Here is a 16,123-nt window from a genome sequence, read left to right as displayed (position 1 = left end):
GGGAGGTTGAATGCAGAATCATACCACAGTTACCACAGTCACGGCATTATTCTGTGCTATTTTCTACTGCTATATTAATGCAATGAAGAATGAAACTTTTGAGGTTTTTAGCTGTAAGGTGAAAAATGTAAAAACAGAACCACTCTTATAACTATCGGGGATTAGTCAACATTTTAGAGCTGCGAACTGCAGCACCAGGTTGATATTGTATTGTTGTCAACTATCACCTAGAAAAGTCACATATTTTGTTTTCTTTGCATTTCTCTTATTGGGTGTTTTAATAAGCTCACAAAAGGTTTTATGACCTTTGATATTTTGACTAAAAGTAGAACTAAATAAGAATACACAGTATTAATGATGCTTAGATGTGTAGAAACATCTGAAGCATATAACCAATAGTTCAGGATGGATTTCAAGGCAAAGAATGAATGGTCGTACATAAAACTGATCTCACTTCATCATTACTTTAACATGTTTGTAAGAGCCAAATAAGGTTTTTGTAGTTGCGCCTTTTTCACTAATGAAATCCATGTCTGTAAGTTGGAATGTGTACGCGCTTTGTGCACATGCCTCAGCTCCACAGTGATTGGAGGAGGCACTCAGGGAGTGGTAAGTATGTGTGCGTGTTCAACTGCATCTACTTTTGGTGTGTTTGGCCTGCAACATGGGGTGTGGTTAGTCTGGGGGATAAATTTTCTGTTGACAGCATCAATCAAGCTCCTTTATATCAATGAAATGCATGATCTGTCCAAAATGTTATTCAATTCAATTCAGTTTATTTACATAGTGTCAATTCACAACACATGTGACCTTAAGGCACTTTACAGTGAAAAGTAGAAAAGAAAACTAAAGTGTCAGAGGTATCTTAGTTCCAATGAAAACAACAGAAAAGTAAGGGCCATGTCCTTCTCTTTTATGCTGTCAAACACAGGAACACATACTCTAAACAAATGCAAATTGTCAATCCCCCTTTTCCAAGCTCACTCGATTAGGACCTCTTGATCTGCAACAACTATGCGTATACCAGGTCTTTGTTATGTTCATAATAAGGCTTATTATTTGGATCAATGTATCTTTCAGTAACCACAGCAAAAGTAAAAATAACTTTTCTTTACTTTTGCTGGTTTAGAGTGAAATGTATTTTCTTTAATTAATAGAAAATAGCATTTGTCCACCATGTCCTCTTGCACCATTTCAGGCATCCTATATGGGGAAGCTGCCTGCCCGCATAAGTCAGGGAAATTTAGGGTGGATATTTGTGTAGGTTTGTGAAATCCGTAGCTGATAAGAACACATTTAATAGAGTAATAATGTTTGAACATTACAAACCTGAGTCCTCAAAAAAACTACAACCACCTACAGTTTTACCTACTAAAGCCTTTGGAACAACGGTGGGCTTTGGTAGAACGACTCTCGCCACTAGCCATGTACCCCAGTGTAGGCTGTCTGTTGTCCTGACATCCCTGTCACTTCCTTTGGAGACCCTACTAATCTCATCTGAATCATACTACAACTCTTACTTTGAGAAAATGTGCTAAACTCTATCTTTTTTTTTTTTAGATTTTTCATTGTTATTATAAGTATATAAAAGCCAATAATTACTTTGACTTAGACTGATTTATTTTGTAATTTTGTATACACAAGTGTAAACAAAAGAAAATTTCGTTTAGAACAGCTATAGACAATTTCATATTTTAAAGTGTAGCTTTGAAAACAGTAATGAATACATTAAAAATAGTTATATAAACATATGACTGTATATTACAGTTCTAACCTTCTTTTTTTTTCTTATTTTGGAAAGATAGGCCAAACTGTATTTTTGGAGATGTATTCATTGTTATTATAGGTATATCATAACCAATAATTACACTATAGATCATTGTAGTGCCACAAAACGTGTAGCACACATAGATAACTTCATCTAGTTCACATTACAACTCTTATTTCCTGTATTATGAAAAGGATCTGATTGTGCTGCATTTTGATTTTCAGAAGAAGAAGAAACATTCAGGGATATATTTGACTCAGACAAATGCGGGTCAGACATGTTTATTCACTACTCTTTTTTCATCCAAAAATATCCCTCCATAGGGGACATATATTCACCAGAGTAGATAAACGATTTCCAGGGTCTTGGTCTTGATTGTTGGGTGAAGACAGAAACTCGCCGACAGCTGCCAATGTGTGAAAGGCCAGGCTCCTGGGATCTTCTTCTCTGTTGGGAGGTGCCGAAGTGATGCGTTCCATTCGATTTAGGCCCAATGAGATGTTTCTGGGAATGCTGTCTCCTTCGATTTCCTACTGAGGAAAAATGAAGTATTTTAGTAAGATTGACTTAAAAAAAAAATAAATCCTAAAAGTAAAAAAAAATAAAAGGATATTTACTTTCATTTCACCGTCTCATAGTACGCTGGGCACTTGGTCTGATCCTTAGAGCAAGAGGGGGTCTGTCTAGGAGATAAAACAATATATGATTAGATGATGTAAAAAACCTAGAATTATTTATTTATTTATTTTCTTACCAGCGGCTTCATCAGGTCTAGATCTAAAAGTTGACTGGTCAGATCTTTTTAATCGGAATGGATGTGACTGTGAGAAAGAAAAAAAGTAACACATTTTTTAGTTTTATATACACTATATTGCCAAAAGTATTTGCTCACCTGCCTTGACTCACATATGAGCTTAAGTGACATCCCGTTCCTAATCCATAGGGTTCAATATGACGTCGGTCCACCCTTTGCAGCTAGAACAGCTTCAACTCTTCTGGGAAGGCTGTCCACAAGGTTTAGGAGTGTGTTTATGGGAATTTTTGACCATTCTTCCAGAAGCGCATTTGTGAGGTCGCACACTGATGTTGGACGAGAAGGCCTGGCTCTCAGTCTCCGCTCTAATTCATCCCAAAGGTGTTCTATCGGGTTGAGGTCAGGACTCTGTGCAGGCCAGTCAAGTTCATCCACACCAGACTCTGTCATCCATGTCTTTATGGACCTTGCTTTGTGCACTGGTGCACAGTCATGTTGGAAGAGGAAGGGGCCAGCTCCAAACTGTTCCCACAAAGTTGGGAGCATGGAATTGTCCAAAATGTCTTGGTATGCTGAAGCATTCAGAGTTCCTTTCACTGGAACTAAGGGGCCAAGCCCAGCTCCTGAAAAACAACCTCACACCATAATCCCCCCTCCACCAAACTTTACACTTGGCACAATGCAGTCAGACAAGTACCGTTCTCCTGGCAACCGCCAAACCCAGACCCGTCCATCAGATTGCCAGATGGAGAAGCGCGATTCGTCACTCCAGAGAACGCGTCTCCACTGCTCTAGAGTCCAGTGGCGGCGTGCTTTACACCACCGCATCCGACGCTTTGCATTGCACTTGGTGATGTATGGCTTGGATGCAGCTGCTCGACCATGGAAACCCATTCCATGAAGCTCTCTGCGCACTGTTCTTGAGCTAATCTGAAGGCCACATGAAGTTTGGAGGTCTGTAGTGATTGACTCTGCAGAAAGTTGGCGACCTCTTCGCACTATGCGCGTCAGCATCCGCTGACCCCGCTCCGTCAGTTTACGTGGCCTACCACTTCGTGGCTGAGTTGCTGTCGTTCCCAAACACTTCCATTTTCTTATAATACAGCTGACAGTTGACTGTGGAATATTTAGGAGCGAGGAAATTTCACGACTGGATTTGTTGCACAGGTGGCATCCTATCACAGTTCCACGCTGGAATTCACTGAGCTCCTGAGAGCGACCCATTCTTTCACAAATGTTTGTAAAAACAGTCTGCATGCCTAGGTGCTTGAATTTATACACCTGTGGCCATGGAAGTGATTGGAACACCTGATTCCAATAATTTGGATGGGTGAGCAAATACTTTTGGCAATATAGTGTATATATATATATATATATATATATATATATATATATATATATATATATATATATATATATGGAAACCGTAAATTCGGCACACGGAACTAAGATAAAAAAAGCAATATGTTTTTTTTTTTTTTAAAGCTTACCTGTTCTCTCTTGATTTGCAGTAGTTTTGCTTTGTTGATTTTCTCCCTCCGCGTGAAAAACACATCTTGCTTCCACTATAATTTCATCCTGGACAACAGCTTCCCCGGCCTCCGGTTCCGGGCTGTGATGGACCCCCGGCAGTGATTAAATGAGCTGAGTGATTTGATCTGACCTAGAGGAAGGCTTGCTCGCCCTGCTCGGATCTCTGGTAATGAGGTGAGATAGCCGGTTAGGTGATCGGCCGAGTGCCGGGTGGCTGTGGAGTTGGGATCTGGAGGTCTGTCCACTTTCTCCACAAGAGGGCGTACAAGATCTCCTGGAGCCGGAGCTGATTGCACCACCTGTCGCTCATCTGCTCATCAGGAGATCCGTATTTAAGGAGGCGGAGGACTTCCAGTAACGGTTAGCAAGCCTGAGCCAACCAGCCTGTCTGAACCTCTGACTCCCTGAGAATCTGAACCTGAACCTGATCTGTTTTCTCCTCTCTGCTTCCTAGATTGAACCTGCCTGAAACCTGAAAACCTGAAGAGTTTCTCTGCCGGTGATCTGCCTGTCCGTTCTCAGAAGAACTCTGGACAACAATTCCTGTCAAAGATCTGCCTGCCCGCTCTCAGAAGATACTGGAAGGAAACTCTAATCTGTTATCTGCCTGCACTCAATTTAAGCTTTTCCTCCGCCTAACCCTCAGCCTGCCGACAGCCTCTGGACCCTCAAGGTTCCCCCCCTCAGCTGCTCTCCTCAACTCCAGAACAGGTACCGCCCTGCACACTCTCATCCTGCAAAATACCTGGACCTCCACTAACTCCTCTGTCCCCCTCTGCAATGAACCCACTCATGACCAGTCCATTCTCTTCCTGGATCTGATTAATCTGTGTGCCTTTCAGAACCCACTCGTTGCCAGACGACTTCCCTACTTGATCTGATTATTGAATGTGTTCATTCTTCTTAAATAAACCTTTGAACTTTTCTCCTGCCTCTGAGTGTTCTGCATGTGGGTTAGACATGTTAAACCAAACATGACAGAACACTCTGGCCAACAGACTAACCCAGCAGAAACACTCCGGAGGATGTTGGAGCAACAACAAACCCTCATTCAGAGCCATGACACCGCCCTCCGTGAGTTAAACACACGTCATGACGAAACAAATCGCTCATTACAAGAAATAGCCAGCTATTTTCAGAACGCTACACCTGGAACGGAGACCGTTCAACTTCCGGTACAAGATACTAATCCTACACTCAGGTCAGAACCAAGCCCGTCGTTTCCTGAATTCCACCCTTCACTTCCTGAAAGGTTTTTCGGTAATTCAAGTAAGTGCAAGGGATTTTTGCTCCACTGTAAGCTAATTTTTGAGCATTCACAGTCTAGTTTTCCAAATGACAAGAGGAAAATAGCTTTTATTCTGTCTCAATTGTCCGGAAAGGCCCTCGAATGGGCGGAAGCCAGATTTTCTTCAGAATCTAGTTTTGGTTGTTCTTTTGAGGAATTTATCCAGGAGTTCAAGCAAGTTTTCAATCAAGACACTGATAAGTCCACAGAATCTCGTGGACTTTTGGAGTTTAAACAGGGAAATAGAACTGTTGCTGAATTCTCAATCGACTTCCGAGTTAAAGAGGCTGCTTCCGGATGGAACGAATCCGCGCTCTAAAGCGCTTATTTTCATGCTCTTGACGATTCAATTAAGGACGAGCTGGCCACTCTCGATGAGCCAGCAACTCATAAAGTTAACAATCCGCTTGGATAACAGACTGCGAGCCAGATTCAAGTCTAGATTTAGAGACTATGTTTTTTCTGTTTCTGCTCCAGTGGCCAGGACAAATGACACCTCTTCTTCCTCTGTTCCCTCAGAAGTTGAGTCCAGATCTAAGAGCTGTAATCCACCTGTATCTGTTCCTGTTTCTAAGACTCATTACGTCTCTCCTTCCACAGAATCCTCAGAAGTTGAGCCAATGCAGATCGGTCACACGAGGCTCACATCCAAAGAGAGGCAAAGGAGGTTTAAGGAGAACCTTTGTATGTACTGTGGCGAACCCGGTCACTTTGTTTCAACCTGCCCAGCTAAGGTAAAAGCCGGGGTCCGCCAGAGGAAATGAGGAGTCTGGCGGACCATCTTGAAACTGAGAAATCTCCTCGCCTGCTGTTACCCGCAACTCTGTTTCTCGAAGATCAGTCCCTTACGTTATCAGCATTAATAGACTCAGGCTGTGAGAAGAATCCCATAGACTCCAGTTTGGTTAAATAATTGAACATAGAAACCACCCCTTTAACTAAGCCTCTGAGAGTCTCGGCCCTCGACGGAAAAAGATTACCTCAGGTCACACACCTAACCAAGCCGCCCGAACTTTTGACCTCTGGTAACCACAGAGAGACCATATCCTTTTTTTGTGTTTCCATCAGCTAGCTCATCCATAGTCCTTGGATTTGGGTGGCTTCAACATCATAACCCACACATCAACTGGTCCAAAAGACATGTCGAGTCCTGGTCTGCATCCTGCCATGTTTCCTGTCTCCGCTCCGCCGCACCTTCTACTCAGTCTCTGGCCAGTCATCAGGAGGCTGACCCGCCTGATCTTTCCTTAGTACCTCCTGACTACCACGATCTGGCACCTGTTTTCAGTAAGGTTAGTGCTCTTCCCCCGCATAGACCTTATGATTGTGCAATTGATCTTCTACCTGGAGCCCCTCTCCCTAGCAGTCGGTTCTATAATATCTCCAAGCCCGAGAGGGAGACCATGGAAAATTATATTAATGAGTCCTTAGCCGCCGGTATAATTCGACCTTCCTCATCTCCTCTCGGGGCCGGTTTCTTCTTTGTGGGGAAGAAGGATGGATCTCTGCAACCTTGTATCGATTACAGAGGTCTAAATCAAATTACAGTCAAAAACAAATACCCTTTACCCTTGTTAGCATCTGCTTTTGAACCCGTCCAAGGAGCTACGGTTTTCACTAAGTTGGACTTGAGAAATGCTTATCATCTCCTCAGACTCAGAGAGGGAGATGAATGGAAAACCGTATTTAAAACTCCTCTAGGGCAATTTGAGTATCTTGTTATGCCTTTTGGTCTGACCAATGCCCCTGCCTGTTTTCAGGCCCTGGTTAACGATATTCTGAGAGATTTTTTTAACATCTTCGTTTTTGTCTATATTGATGGCATTCTGATCTACTCCAAAAACATATCTGAACATAAGAAGCACGTCCGTTTGATTCTTCAAAGACTCCTTGAAAACAAGCTGTTTGTCAAAGCTGAGAAATGTGAGTTTCATCGTCCATCTGTCACCTTTCTAGGTTTTGTGCTCAAGGGCGGGCAGGTGAAGCCGTCAGAGGACAAGATCAAGGCGGTTCTGGACTGGCCCACTCCCGAGAACCGCAAACAACTACAAAGGTTTCTGGGGTTTGCAAATTTTTATAGAAGGTTCATCCGCAACTACAGCCAGACAGCTCAGCCTCTGACTGCCTTGACATCTGTAAAAAGGACTTTTCACTGGTCTGTGGAGGCTGATGCTGCATTTAATAAACTCAAGGCTCTGTTCTCTAATGCACCCATCCTCATCCAACATGACCGCTCCAAGCAATTCATCTTGGAGGTGGATGCTTCTGATTCTGGGGTGGGGGCAGTCTTGTCACAAGTATCTGATTCTGACCAAAGAGCTCATCCATGCGCATTTTTCTCCCGCAGACTTTCGCCTGCAGAGCAAAATTACGACGTCGGAGACAGAGAACACCTCGCAATTAAACTGTCTCTGGAAGAATGGCGGCATTGGCTGGAGGGCGCAGAGCATCCCGTTCTGGTATGGACAGATCACAAAAACTTATCTTACATTCAGTCTGCTAAACGATCCAATCCCTGTCAGTCCCGTTGGGCCCTGTTCTTCTCTAGATTCAACCTGATTATTTCCTACCAGCCTGGTTCCAAAAACATTAAACCCAACGCCCTTTCTCGCCTCAATGCTTCAGACAAACCTGAAACTCCTGATACGATTCTCCCTGCCAGCTGTACTGTGGCAACAGTTTCCTGGGAAATCTCAGATTATATTAAACTGGCCCAAGTTTCTGAACCCGACCCTTGTAACGGTCCACCAAACCGAACCTATGTCCCTTCTTCAGTTAGATCCCGTCTCATCCACTGGATGCACACTTCAAAATTTTCAGCTCACCCTGGCTCTGATATCACGTCGATACTGGTGGCCATCCCTCCATAAGGACATCAAGGAGTATATCCTAGCCTGTCCCGTCTGCGCTCGCAACAAACCATCACATCAACCTCCCTCTGGTCTTCTCCATCCTCTACCCGTTCCGTCTCGCCCTTGGTCCCACATCGCCGTGGCCTTCGTGACTGGTTTGCCCGCATCTAGAGGGATGACAACCATCTTCACCATCATTGACCGATTTTCAAAAGCCTGCCATCTTGTTCCCCTCAGAAAGCTTCCAAATGCCTTCCAGACAGCACAGCTCCTCGTTAAGCAAGTGTTCAAGTTACATGGAATTCCTCAGGAAATCTTGTCGGAGAGAGGGCCTTAATTCACCGCACAGGTCTGGAAACATTTCTGTTCTGCTCTTGACACTAACATCTCCCTAACATCAGGTTACCATCCACAATCCAATGGTCAAACGGAACGTCTAAACCAGGAACTAGAATCAACCCTCAGATGCTTTACGTCAACCAACCCTGCTCTGATTACTGAATACCGTGAGTCTCTGCCATCTACTTCATTTGGACCGCCAGGAGGCGGTCGTTGAGGGGGGGGTACTGTTGGGATCTGGAGGTCTGTCCACTTTCTCCACCAGAGGGCATACGAGATCTCCTGGAGCCGGAGCTGATTGCACCACCTGTCGCTCATCTGCTCATCAGGAGATCCGTATTTAAGGAGGCGGAGGACTTCTCTCCAGTGCCAGAGTGTTTGCCAGTAACGGCTAGCAAGACTGAGTCAACCAGCCTGTCTGAACCTCTGACTCCCTGAGAATCTGAACCTGAACCTGATCTGTTTTCTCCTCTCTGCTTCCTAGATTGAACCTGCCTGAAACCTGAAAACCTGAAGAGTTTCTCTGCCGGTGATCTGCCTGTCCGTTCTCAGAAGAACTCTGGAGAACAATTCCTGTCAAAGATCTGCTTGCCAGCTCTCAGAAGATACTGGAAGGAAACTCTAATGTGTTATCTGCCTGCACTCAATTTAAGCTCTGCCTCCACCTAGCCCTCAGCCTGCCGACAGCCTCTGGACCCTCAAGGTTCCCCCCCTCAGCTGCTCTCCTCAACTCCAGAACAGGTACAGCCCTGTACACACTCATCCTGCAAAATACCTGGACCTCCACTAACTCCTCTGTCCCCCTCTGCAGTGAACCCACTCGTGACCAGTCCATTCTCTTCCTGGATCTGATTAATCTGTGTGCCTTTCAGAACCCACTCGTTGCCAGACGAGTTCCCTACTTGATCTGATTATTGAATGTGTTCATTCTTCTTAAATAAACCTTTGAACTTTTCTCCTGCCTCTGAGTGTTCTGCATGTGGGTTAGACACGTTAAACAAAACATGACATTTTCTTTCTTATTAAAAGCCTTACCCTTGGTCTTGATTGTTGGGTGAAGACAGAAACTCGCCGACAGCTGCCAATGTGTGAAAGGCCAGGCTCCTGGGATCTTCTTCTCTGTTGGGAGGTGCCGAAGTGATGCGTTCCATTCGATTTAGGCCCAATGAGATGTTTCTGGGAATGCTGTCTCCTTCGATTTCCTACTGAGGAAAAATGAAGTATTTTAGTAAGATTGACTTAGAAAACAAAATAAATCCTAAAAGTAAAAAAAAATAAAAGGATATTTACTTTCATTTCACCGTCTCATAGTACGCTGGGCACTTGGTCTGATCCTTAGAGCAAGAGGGGGTCTGTCTAAGAGATAAAACAATATATGATTAGATGATGTAAAAAACCTAGAATTATTTATTTATTTATTTTCTTACCAGCGGCTTCATCAGGTCTAGATCTAAAAGTTGACTGGTCAGATCTTTTTAATCGGAATGGATGTGACTGTGAGAAAGAAAAAAAGTAACAAATTTTTTAGTTTTATATATATATATATATATATATATATATATATATATATATATATATATATATATATATATATATATATATATATATATATATATATATATGGAAACCGTAAATTCGGCACACGGAACTAAGATAAAAAAAGCAATATGTTTTTTTTTTTTTTAAAGCTTACCTGTTCTCTCTTGATTTGCAGTAGTTTTGCTTTGTTGATTTTCTCCCTCCGCGTGAAAAACACATCTTGCTTCCACTATAATTTCATCCTGGACAACAGCTTCCCCGGCCTCCGGTTCCGGGCTGTGATGGACCCCCGGCAGTGATTAAATGAGCTGAGTGATTTGATCTGACCTAGAGGAAGGCTTGCTCGCCCTGCTCGGATCTCTGGTAATGAGGTGAGATAGCCGGTTAGGTGATCGGCCGAGTGCCGGGTGGCTGTGGAGTTGGGATCTGGAGGTCTGTCCACTTTCTCCACAAGAGGGCGTACAAGATCTCCTGGAGCCGGAGCTGATTGCACCACCTGTCGCTCATCTGCTCATCAGGAGATCCGTATTTAAGGAGGCGGAGGACTTCCAGTAACGGTTAGCAAGCCTGAGCCAACCAGCCTGTCTGAACCTCTGACTCCCTGAGAATCTGAACCTGAACCTGATCTGTTTTCTCCTCTCTGCTTCCTAGATTGAACCTGCCTGAAACCTGAAAACCTGAAGAGTTTCTCTGCCGGTGATCTGCCTGTCCGTTCTCAGAAGAACTCTGGACAACAATTCCTGTCAAAGATCTGCCTGCCCGCTCTCAGAAGATACTGGAAGGAAACTCTAATCTGTTATCTGCCTGCACTCAATTTAAGCTTTTCCTCCGCCTAACCCTCAGCCTGCCGACAGCCTCTGGACCCTCAAGGTTCCCCCCCTCAGCTGCTCTCCTCAACTCCAGAACAGGTACCGCCCTGCACACTCTCATCCTGCAAAATACCTGGACCTCCACTAACTCCTCTGTCCCCCTCTGCAATGAACCCACTCATGACCAGTCCATTCTCTTCCTGGATCTGATTAATCTGTGTGCCTTTCAGAACCCACTCGTTGCCAGACGACTTCCCTACTTGATCTGATTATTGAATGTGTTCATTCTTCTTAAATAAACCTTTGAACTTTTCTCCTGCCTCTGAGTGTTCTGCATGTGGGTTAGACATGTTAAACCAAACATGACAGAACACTCTGGCCAACAGACTAACCCAGCAGAAACACTCCGGAGGATGTTGGAGCAACAACAAACCCTCATTCAGAGCCATGACACCGCCCTCCGTGAGTTAAACACACGTCATGACGAAACAAATCGCTCATTACAAGAAATAGCCAGCTATTTTCAGAACGCTACACCTGGAACGGAGACCGTTCAACTTCCGGTACAAGATACTAATCCTACACTCAGGTCAGAACCAAGCCCGTCGTTTCCTGAATTCCACCCTTCACTTCCTGAAAGGTTTTTCGGTAATTCAAGTAAGTGCAAGGGATTTTTGCTCCACTGTAAGCTCATTTTTGAGCATTCACAGTCTAGTTTTCCAAATGACAAGAGGAAAATAGCTTTTATTCTGTCTCAATTGTCCGGAAAGGCCCTCGAATGGGCGGAAGCCAGATTTTCTTCAGAATCTAGTTTTGGTTGTTCTTTTGAGGAATTTATCCAGGAGTTCAAGCAAGTTTTCAATCAAGACACTGATAAGTCCACAGAATCTCGTGGACTTTTGGAGTTTAAACAGGGAAATAGAACTGTTGCTGAATTCTCAATCGACTTCCGAGTTAAAGAGGCTGCTTCCGGATGGAACGAATCCGCGCTCTAAAGCGCTTATTTTCATGCTCTTGACGATTCAATTAAGGACGAGCTGGCCACTCTCGATGAGCCAGCAACTCATAAAGTTAACAATCCGCTTGGATAACAGACTGCGAGCCAGATTCAAGTCTAGATTTAGAGACTATGTTTTTTCTGTTTCTGCTCCAGTGGCCAGGACAAATGACACCTCTTCTTCCTCTGTTCCCTCAGAAGTTGAGTCCAGATCTAAGAGCTGTAATCCACCTGTATCTGTTCCTGTTTCTAAGACTCATTACGTCTCTCCTTCCACAGAATCCTCAGAAGTTGAGCCAATGCAGATCGGTCACACGAGGCTCACATCCAAAGAGAGGCAAAGGAGGTTTAAGGAGAACCTTTGTATGTACTGTGGCGAACCCGGTCACTTTGTTTCAACCTGCCCAGCTAAGGTAAAAGCCGGGGTCCGCCAGAGGAAATGAGGAGTCTGGCGGACCATCTTGAAACTGAGAAATCTCCTCGCCTGCTGTTACCCGCAACTCTGTTTCTCGAAGATCAGTCCCTTACGTTATCAGCATTAATAGACTCAGGCTGTGAGAAGAATCCCATAGACTCCAGTTTGGTTAAATAATTGAACATAGAAACCACCCCTTTAACTAAGCCTCTGAGAGTCTCGGCCCTCGACGGAAAAAGATTACCTCAGGTCACACACCTAACCAAGCCGCCCGAACTTTTGACCTCTGGTAACCACAGAGAGACCATATCCTTTTTTTGTGTTTCCATCAGCTAGCTCATCCATAGTCCTTGGATTTGGGTGGCTTCAACATCATAACCCACACATCAACTGGTCCAAAAGACATGTCGAGTCCTGGTCTGCATCCTGCCATGTTTCCTGTCTCCGCTCCGCCGCACCTTCTACTCAGTCTCTGGCCAGTCATCAGGAGGCTGACCCGCCTGATCTTTCCTTAGTACCTCCTGACTACCATGATCTGGCACCTGTTTTCAGTAAGGTTAGTGCTCTTCCCCCGCATAGACCTTATGATTGTGCAATTGATCTTCTACCTGGAGCCCCTCTCCCTAGCAGTCGGTTCTATAATATCTCCAAGCCCGAGAGGGAGACCATGGAAAATTATATTAATGAGTCCTTAGCCGCCGGTATAATTCGACCTTCCTCATCTCCTCTCGGGGCCGGTTTCTTCTTTGTGGGGAAGAAGGATGGATCTCTGCAACCTTGTATCGATTACAGAGGTCTAAATCAAATTACAGTCAAAAACAAATACCCTTTACCCTTGTTAGCATCTGCTTTTGAACCCGTCCAAGGAGCTACGGTTTTCACTAAGTTGGACTTGAGAAATGCTTATCATCTCCTCAGACTCAGAGAGGGAGATGAATGGAAAACCGTATTTAAAACTCCTCTAGGGCAATTTGAGTATCTTGTTATGCCTTTTGGTCTGACCAATGCCCCTGCCTGTTTTCAGGCCCTGGTTAACGATATTCTGAGAGATTTTTTTAACATCTTCGTTTTTGTCTATATTGATGGCATTCTGATCTACTCCAAAAACATATCTGAACATAAGAAGCACGTCCGTTTGATTCTTCAAAGACTCCTTGAAAACAAGCTGTTTGTCAAAGCTGAGAAATGTGAGTTTCATCGTCCATCTGTCACCTTTCTAGGTTTTGTGCTCAAGGGCGGGCAGGTGAAGCCGTCAGAGGACAAGATCAAGGCGGTTCTGGACTGGCCCACTCCCGAGAACCGCAAACAACTACAAAGGTTTCTGGGGTTTGCAAATTTTTATAGAAGGTTCATCCGCAACTACAGCCAGACAGCTCAGCCTCTGACTGCCTTGACATCTGTAAAAAGGACTTTTCACTGGTCTGTGGAGGCTGATGCTGCATTTAATAAACTCAAGGCTCTGTTCTCTAATGCACCCATCCTCATCCAACATGACCGCTCCAAGCAATTCATCTTGGAGGTGGATGCTTCTGATTCTGGGGTGGGGGCAGTCTTGTCACAAGTATCTGATTCTGACCAAAGAGCTCATCCATGCGCATTTTTCTCCCGCAGACTTTCGCCTGCAGAGCAAAATTACGACGTCGGAGACAGAGAACACCTCGCAATTAAACTGTCTCTGGAAGAATGGCGGCATTGGCTGGAGGGCGCAGAGCATCCCGTTCTGGTATGGACAGATCACAAAAACTTATCTTACATTCAGTCTGCTAAACGATCCAATCCCCGTCAGTCCCGTTGGGCCCTGTTCTTCTCTAGATTCAACCTGATTATTTCCTACCAGCCTGGTTCCAAAAACATTAAACCCAACGCCCTTTCTCGCCTCAATGCTTCAGACAAACCTGAAACTCCTGATACGATTCTCCCTGCCAGCTGTACTGTGGCAACAGTTTCCTGGGAAATCTCAGATTATATTAAACTGGCCCAAGTTTCTGAACCCGACCCTTGTAACGGTCCACCAAACCGAACCTATGTCCCTTCTTCAGTTAGATCCCGTCTCATCCACTGGATGCACACTTCAAAATTTTCAGCTCACCCTGGCTCTGATATCACGTCGATACTGGTGGCCATCCCTCCATAAGGACATCAAGGAGTATATCCTAGCCTGTCCCGTCTGCGCTCGCAACAAACCATCACATCAACCTCCCTCTGGTCTTCTCCATCCTCTACCCGTTCCGTCTCGCCCTTGGTCCCACATCGCGGTGGCCTTCGTGACTGGTTTGCCCGCATCTAGAGGGATGACAACCATCTTCACCATCATTGACCGATTTTCAAAAGCCTGCCATCTTGTTCCCCTCAGAAAGCTTCCAAATGCCTTCCAGACAGCACAGCTCCTCGTTAAGCAAGTGTTCAAGTTACATGGAATTCCTCAGGAAATCTTGTCGGAGAGAGGGCCTTAATTCACCGCACAGGTCTGGAAACATTTCTGTTCTGCTCTTGACACTAACATCTCCCTAACATCAGGTTACCATCCACAATCCAATGGTCAAACGGAACGTCTAAACCAGGAACTAGAATCAACCCTCAGATGCTTTACGTCAACCAACCCGATCTACTGGAGCCAATATCTACACTGGGTAGAGTATGCACACAACTCCCACACATCATCTGCAACCTGTCTGTCCACTTTCGAGATCTCCCTAGGATATCAGCCACCCTTGTTCCCCGCCGACGAAAAGGAAATCTCTGTACCATCAGTTCAGCATCACATCCGCCGTTGCCGAAAGATTTGGAAGGACACAATCGCCGCGCTGAACTGGACATCTGCCCAAAACAAAAGATTTGCTGACCGCAAACGACGCCCTGCTTCCACCTACACACCCGGACAACAGGTTTGGCTATCCACACGTGACAGTCCTCTCAAATCCATGTCCCGTAAGCTCTCTCCCAGGTTCATCGGTCCATATAAAATCGAGTCCATCGTCAACCCATCTGCTGTCCGCCTGCATCTGCCATCCTCACTCCGGATCCATCCAACATTCCACATCTCTCAAATTAAACCTGTCCTAACCAGCCCTTTTTGCCCTCCGTCCGACTACCCTCCACCCGCCCGGGACATTGATGGTCACTCTGCCTTCACCGTCCGCCGGATCATAGACTCCCGTCGCCGGGGCCGCGGCTGACAGTACCTGGTCGACTGGGAGGGCTACGGTCCGGAGGATCGCACTTGGGTTCCTGGATCCTTCATTCTCGACCCTGCTCTGATTACTGAATACCGTGAGTCTCTGCCATCTACTTCATTTGGACCGCCAGGAGGCGGTCGTTGAGGGGGGGTACTGTTGGGATCTGGAGGTCTGTCCACTTTCTCCACCAGAGGGCATACGAGATCTCCTGGAGCCGGAGCTGATTGCACCACCTGTCGCTCATCTGCTCATCAGGAGATCCGTATTTAAGGAGGCGGAGGACTTCTCTCCAGTGCCAGAGTGTTTGCCAGTAACGGCTAGCAAGACTGAGTCAACCAGCCTGTCTGAACCTCTGACTCCCTGAGAATCTGAACCTGAACCTGATCTGTTTTCTCCTCTTTGCTTCCTAGATTGAACCTGCCTGAAACCTGAAAACCTGAAGAGTTTCTCTGCCGGTGATCTGCCTGTCCGTTCTCAGAAGAACTCTGGAGAACAATTCCTGTCAAAGATCTGCTTGCCAGCTCTCACAAGATACTGGAAGGAAACTCTAATGTGTTATCTGCCTGCACTCAATTTAAGCTCTGCCTCCACCTAGCCCTCAGCCTGCCGACAGCCTCTGGACCCTCAAGGTTCCCCCCCTCAGCTGCTCTCCT

This window comes from Cyprinodon tularosa, unplaced genomic scaffold (genome assembly GCF_016077235.1).
Source record: "Cyprinodon tularosa strain WSP-4 unplaced genomic scaffold, ASM1607723v1 ctg299, whole genome shotgun sequence".
NCBI classification, from domain to species: Eukaryota; Metazoa; Chordata; class Actinopteri; order Cyprinodontiformes; family Cyprinodontidae; genus Cyprinodon; species Cyprinodon tularosa.
The sequence above is the reverse complement of the archived record's forward strand: the minus strand, read 5'-3'. Positions refer to the sequence as shown.